General features: G+C 35.4%; 1 pseudogene; it reads left to right on the forward strand.

Moving 5' to 3' along the window:
- The first annotated feature begins 2,793 nt into the window (after positions 1-2,793).
- Positions 2,794-6,702, forward strand: LOC145063717 (vacuolar cation/proton exchanger 3-like; annotated as a pseudogene).
- The last annotated feature ends 1,237 nt before the right edge of the window (positions 6,703-7,939 follow it).

Genomic DNA, 7,939 nt, shown 5'->3' on the forward strand with positions numbered 1-7,939 from the left:
CGAAGGTTAAAGCTGAAGCCAAGCTTCCATTGAAGATTAACAAGAAGAGCCAGCTACTTTTTAGGGGGAGCTTGTTGGGTCAATTAAGAAAAGAAAGTTATAAACCAAGGGGGAGATTGTTGGGTCAAAATATGGTTTATACTTTACTTTTCTAGGCAGTTGTATTTTTTCTGTAATATTTATGAGCTCACAGTCTAGTTTACGGTCAGGTCATGTTTACGGTTGAGTTTACGGCCGTAAACACCTTACGGACATAAACTCATTTACGGCCCATTTGTTTCCGGCCCATACTCCCTTGTATAAATAGAGGTGTTAGGGTGTGAGGAATAGATTCATGAGCAGTAGAGAGTTTTCGGCCAGAGAGAAACAGGAGCTTTTATGTGTGTGTGAATCTCTTGTATCCGGATCATAATTCATATCAATACATACAAGATTCATATTATTCTTCTTCTCCTTCTCTTATATTTGATCTGACATCATCCGTTTGATTGGGATTCCGCACAATTAAACGGATTTGATTGATACACAGGAAAATTAGGGACTTACAGTGGTTCTGGATCCAAGACCTCTTCTTCAAGCCAATCAACTCCTATTTACTTTAGCTCCTTCAAAATGCACCAAAAATGAACACCCAAGGTTCTTCACAAGCTTACACACTCAAAAAATGGAAGATGATACTTGATTTTAGGGTTTCTGGACAAATAAGGTTGGTAAGGAGGCCAACCAATGGACTTAAGGCCTTTAAATAGGGTGCAACACCCTAAAAATTAGGGTTTCCTTCCTAGCTGTCAACACGCTGAGTTGAGGCACCTCAACTCATTGTGTTGCTTCATTAAACCACACGGCCAAAAACATCTCGACACGCCGTGATGATGCTCCAACACGCCGAGTTCCAAAAAGAAAACTTAAGCAACTTGGAATCAACTTCATACCGAATCTCAAGCGTTACAAAAACATTGGGATGTCATCGTCGATACAAAAACATAAACATAAACAAACCTTACATTAATTTACACTAATGATATACATCTCCTTGAATCTCTTAGCATAATGTATCTTTAATATTGCTTCCTGTGATACAATAAATTGAGTGGTTCAGGTTGGGAAACCTGGTGAGTACATAAGGTTATCAACCCACAATAATATAGTTAATTTGTTTCTTCACATATTCATGTCAAACAATTAACCAGATTACCCATCCCCATTTTCTTTATTTATTCTTCCCTAAAGATTTATCCTAAGGGTCATCTCCTACATCGTATTTACTTCTCATCGCCTTACATCGCATTTCCTAATATGTTTGTTCCTATGGACTTTTCCAAAGGATCATCGCCTGCATCGCATACACAGTGCTGATTTAGGGATTACTTCCCTAATACGTGTCTAGTAATGGTTCGAGTATCAACGCATAAATACGTAGTTACTACATCGCCTGAACTCGTAATTCATCACCTACAGGTTATGATCCTGCTAGAGTTTCCACATGACTGTTTAGATTAGTCAGTGGTCGCCATCTATACTCTGGTAGATGACTACATCGCATCATCGCATGTCAAGACTATGGCATCTCCCAATCATCTCTCATCTCACATCACCTATTTATCATAACCTAGTTGTCATCACCTATCTATCATCGCCTATCTCTCATCACCCGTCGCTACCCAATATTTATTTCACTACTAGAAAAACAGCCTTTTACGACACGCAAAACACGACGCTCTTTGATTTATGTTACGCATTAGAGACCGACATTAAAAAAGTATTATCTCTTCAAAAATTTTAAGGATTTAGGTCGCGCATTACTGAGTGCCCTTAAATTAGTGTCTCATGTAAAAATATTAAAAACATGGAAGGTACTTGTGCGTCGTCTGTGAATGTCGTTTTATATTTTTTTAAGAAACGCGCGTGTCGGAGGGAAAATGAAATCCCCAAATTTTTTAAACCCCCACCTTCTTCTCCCTCGTCTCCACCCCTCATCCACATCCACTACCTCCAATCCTCATTTCCTCTTCTAGCCTCAAACTACGGCGATGCACCTTCCTTCTCGAATAATGCTTCATTTACCACCATCGTCCGATTATGTGAGCCCAAGGAATTGACGGAGACGAAGAAGATTATGGATCAATTGCTTCACATCATGTTTAAGGTTAAGGGTTTGAGATTTCTTCCAAATCGACCCTCACACCAAATGGTTCGATCTCCTCTCTTTTTACCTTGTTCCTTCTACTGATGCCTCCACCTTCTACCATCGATGTTGATCTTTGAATTAGCAACAAGAAGCCCTAGGGCCTCCGCCTTCACCCACCTCCAGCGCCTCCAACAAGAAGCCCTAGGTCCCCCGCCTTCACCCACATTCTCACATGTTAAAGACACGTCATCCCAAAATTGGAAAAACTAGGGCTTTTGTGCTTTGGATCTCACAGGAAACAAGTTTTCCTCGTCCCCACCTCGCCCATCCAAATTCCTTCTTCTTCAAATGATTAAATGTTCTTACCTCTCAACCGTACCTGAATCAATATCTATGTCTCTCTTGTGTCTATTCTCTCAATATCTCACGCTCTTTTCTATTTACAGCCAGAGTTTGAGAGCGAAAAGAAAAAAGGAAGAAAGAAAAGATGTGCCTATTCTTCCTTTTTCTTCCTCTGGTTTGATTACAACCCTTTTTCTCCCTTCTTATTATTTTTTTCGATTTGCAGGTGATTGTTTCACTGGAAATCAACTTTTTTTCCCTAACCTTATAGTCCCTCAGTGCAGGCTTGGTAGATTGAAGAATTGGCTCAACTTGCGGATTCGATGCGGCAGGCTGTGGCTTTGCTTAACGATGAAGATGTTGATGGAAATTCATCGTCTTCTTCAAAACGCCCTTCCACATTTCTTAATTTTCTTGCTCTTTGCAATACCGTAAGTTTGTCTTACATGAGCTCTTTTGATCCGACTACTTGCTTTTGTGTTGATTGACTAAGTCAGTGGATCTCTCGATATGTTTTTGTTGCGATCCCTATTTTTGATGGATCTTTTTCTAAATGTAGTTGGGAACTATTTTTGCTTAGATTCCAATTTAGCATATAGGTGATTCAAAACTATTGCTTGCAGCAGAAACTCATCTACTGTTGCTTAATGCCATATGTAGAAGTATTAATTTGCATTATGCTTTCTACTAGATCAGGCTCCACTCATCAACTGCTAAGGGTCTACTGTTTAGCTAATCATGGAGCCAATCTGATCTTACTAGCCTACCCTTTTGCTTTTTTCAGGTTTACCAATTTATGGATCTTAAATAGTTCATTTCTAATTATGGGCTACCAATTGTTCAGAGTGCAGGTAAATCAGCAGTTTTGAACAGTTTGATTGGGCATCTTGCTCTGGTACGACCTTCATTTTTCTTTATTTTCATATTCAATCTGGACATAAATATACACTTTATGTTTTTTCTAATTCATTATGATAACAAAAGAAGTCATTTCAATTTTCAAATTAACTTGAGCAGCCAACTGGTGAAGGTGGTGCAACTCGCGCGCCTATATGTATTGAATTAAAGAGGGATGGTAACTTAAGCAGCAAATCAATTGTACTGCAGATTGATAGAAAATCCCAACCTGTGTCTGCAAGTGAGTCCTCATGTCATACTTAAGGGCTTCAGCCAATTCGACACACACATACACACACATTTAGTAATAGGGTTCTATATATATATATATATATATATATATATATATATATATGTGTGTGTGTGTGTGTGTGTGTGTGTGATTATTGAATCTGAATGCTCTTTTTGTCCACCAACAGGTGCTCTTCGACACTCATTACAGGATAGGCTTAGTAAAGTTTCAAGCAAGAGTCGGGATGAAATATCTTTGAAGCTTAAAACAAGTTTGGGTGAGTCTGTTTGCTTAAAAATATCAAGAATTTGACAAATGCATCATAGTAATTCAGTTTCTTTTTATACCACTTAAGGTTGATTGTTTGTTTGCTTCATTTTTTTAAAAAAAAATTCTATGTTTTTGACATATTCGAGATACAATTTAATTCCTTGTTTGATGTATTTCACCATTCCTAGGGGAGGGTGAAGGAATTCAATTCCATGGTATGCTACGTGTTGTGCAACAATCATTACTGGGGTCAATTTTGGCAAACATGTTGCTTGTTCTTGGATGCACGTTTTTCTGTGGAGGAATCTTTCTTCCTAAAAAGGAACAGGTTTTTTACAAGGTAAGTTAATTACTAAAATGAGGTCAAAGTTTCTTGAATCCTTTCAACATACTTGGATTTTTGATGAATACCGATTTGTTTGCAGCCAAATGTTGTGATGAGCTCAGGGTTGTTGTTAATGGCAGTGATGGGTCTGTTATTCCCTGCTATTCTTCACTTCACACACACTGAATTGCATTTTGGAAAGTCAGAATTGGCCCTTTCAAGATTTAGCAGTTGTGTAATGCTTATTACATATGGGGCCTACTTGTTTCTTCAGTTGACTACACAGAAGAATTCGTATTCACCAATCACTGAGGTTGGTGATTGGCATTTATACACCCTCCTTTTAGAAGAAAGCATATACTAGTAATAAAACAAAGCGAAATATTCAGCAAAGTCCCTATATTATGGGCTCATTAACATTATAGTAAGAAATATCATATGTCAGAAAAAGAGAAAGATTACATTAAGACTATATGCTCTTTATTAGAAAGACAGAATACATTAAGATAATATGAGTGTCATGTAAGATGTCAGACAGAAATAGTAAGATAATATCAAGTCTCACAAAAAGAGAATACGATATGATTAAAGTAAGATAATAATCTGTCATTTTATGTTAAAGTTAAATAAATGACGTTAAGTTTCATTTATTTAAATCTATATAAACACATTAGTTTTCTAATATTGATTTAGAAATGTCAGGAAGATAGCCCAAAAGAAGACAATTCAGATGATGATGATGAAGAATCTCCTGATATTTCAAAGTATGAATGTGTTATCTGGCTCAGCATCTTGACACTCTTCATTTCCATTCTTTCAGAATATCTAGTCAACTCCATTGAGGTATCAGAATAATTATCTTAAACTAATAATCAATGAACCTATTTTCTAAAATATAGACATGATTTCCATTTAGAGGGTGCTTCTGTTGCAATGAATATCCCTATAGCATTTATCAGTGTCATCCTTCTTCCTATTGTTGGAAATGCAGCAGAACATGCAAGTGCCATCATGTTTGTCATGAAAGATAAGCTTGTAAGTTATTAGTCATTACAAGAATCATAATTCATTTTATTTAGTTTTTTAAATATTTTTAGTTACAATCTTTGCAGGATATCTCTTTAGGAGTCGCGATTGGCTCCTCAACACAAATATCTATGTTTGTTTTACGTGTTTTTTTCTCTGTATATTAAAAGAAAGGTTAATTTAAAGAAATAGCAACATAATTTAAACAAATACTAACTTTTATTTTAAAATTTTTGTGTTTGTAACTGCAGATTCCATTTTGTGTGGTTGTTGGGTGGATCATGGGGCGTCCTTTGGATCTAAATTTTCAACTTTTTGAGACAACAACTCTTATTATGACAGTTCTAGTAGTGGCTTTCATGTTGCAAGTAAGCCTCATATTCATATATTTTTACAAAAATTTGACTAAATTAAAAATTTCATTTAAAAATGGTTCTTTTATATATTTGTAGGATGGAACATCCAATTACTTCAAGGGAGTAATGCTTGTGTTTTGATATTTGATAGTTGCTGCAAGTTTCTTTGTACATATAGACCTTCTATCTATACGTAAGTTATAGCCATTGTTCTCTTTCATTTGACTTTTGACTAGACCTTTTTTCTTCTACATTGTTTATGGAACTAACTTTTGTCTCTGGTTTTGCTGAAGATAAACCTTAAAGCTTTGAATCCGTCATAAAGAGTTTCAAGTCAATTGTATGTTCTAGTTTGACTTTCCTTGATGGCATATAGTTATTATTATTGCATACTACTACTACCTTAACCGAGATGAATGGATTGCAGTGTTGCCTAGGGCTTTGGTGGCAGGATTTGTGAAAACAAATAAATATTTCCTTTTTGCTTTCAGTGATTTTATATTGAATGCATGTAGTATCACAGAGTTATAAGCAACTAGTTGGTTTGATTCCTTACTTATGGATTGTTATGAATTCAGTTCAATCATCAGGAACAAATATTACATTTGTGATTGTTGAAGGATCAGTTATAACCGTAGCTTCTGTTGGTGATTCACGTTGCATACTTGAGTATGAAGAAGGAGGCTTATATTATCTATAAGCAGATCACGCACTTGAATGCAGTCAAGAAGAATAAGTTATCAGATCTTATATTATGCTTTCTTTTTTTAGTCCTATTTCAGTATCTGATCATTTATATATTTTTTGTTTATTTTTGTAGGAGAGAGCGTGTACCTGCTAGTGGTGGTGAAGTCGGCCGGCTTAATGTCGGTGGTGGTGCACAGGTATGATATGGCTCTTTTAATCACATCACATATTTAATATTATTGAAAAATGGGTTTATTTATTTTTTATATTTAAAGAAAAATATAACTTGTTTAAACTTATTTTTTGGTAGATTGGTCCTTTGAGATGTTGGCCTCGTGGCTTGTGTTTGTCAATATCAATTGGAGATCTGGATGTTGGGGAATTCATTGTTTCCGTTCCTTATGTTAAACGAGTTAATGTCGATCAGTTGTATTTTTGAAGGAATGGAATCCATCAAGAGAATTGGAATTGGAATTGGAATCAAATCTGAAGGACATGCTTGGAATATTTACAAACAAAAAAAAAATTAATACCAAGAAATCTATAATAAAAAATTTATTTTTCTTACTTTTGAAAAATAAAAAAGAAATAATATAATTTGTATGACATTAACTTTTGTGCAATGTACATTAACTTTTGTGCAATGTATTGTACTTTTTTTATATAGTATTTTATTTTCTATTATGAGACATGAAATTCAAATTTAATTTGAAAATCAGTAAATCTATAAATAATTTTTTTAAAAAAAAAATTAAAATTACGATACGCAAAAATATGTGTCGTCTTCATTTATGACATGGCCTTTCTTGACAGGAGCATCTTTGATACGCATTGCGTGTCATAAACACGCGCGTCGTAAGGTTACGACACGCAAATGCGTGACGTGTTCCTTTATGACATGGCCTTCCTTGATACGCATTGCGTGTCATAACCGCACGTCATAAATGAGCGTCGTAAATGCGCGTCGTCTATAGACGACACGCAAAAGCGCGTCGTCTCTCTTTATGACAGGGCCTTCCTTGACGCGCATTTGCGCGTTGTCTGAGCGTTTTACGATGCGCAATGAGCGTCGTAAAAGGCTGTTTTTCTAGTAGTGTTTATAAATATATAATACTTATATGATTAAATCAGTTACACATCATCTCATAATTTGTTATCTAACACATAATATTCTTAGCACAAATAATAAGCACATAAGCATGCTTCATATCTATGTGTAAGATGAAAGTAACTGTGCACTCACTTGTTAAAGTGATAATTCGTAATTCGGACAACACTTCACTTCTAGCAATTGTCTTTTCCATTGACGTAACCTTGTGTCATTATCACTAAGTTTTAGTCTAATATTTACTGCGACTAATTATAGTTTAGATTCATCATTAACTCAAAGTCTACGTTCATGAACTATCAAGTAATTAACAATCAGGTAGGATCATATCATAGGTAAGGTCCGTTTGGTATACGAAGTATACTGAAATCACACTTTAAACACATCACTAAATCACAGCCTAGACATCATCCCCGTAAATACATCAATCAATATAACAACTTGGAATCACTGATAAATCTTTTTTATAGATTCATAATAACGATAATGAACTTAAACATAAGTTATACTTAAAGTATGGTAAACCTAACTCACTTACAGGGGGGGTTTAGCGAGTAGTCGGGCTCTG

Source organism: Lactuca serriola, chromosome 7, assembly GCF_051521515.1.
Source record: "Lactuca serriola cultivar US96UC23 chromosome 7, Lser_US96UC23_V15, whole genome shotgun sequence".
Classification (NCBI taxonomy): domain Eukaryota; kingdom Viridiplantae; phylum Streptophyta; class Magnoliopsida; order Asterales; family Asteraceae; genus Lactuca; species Lactuca serriola.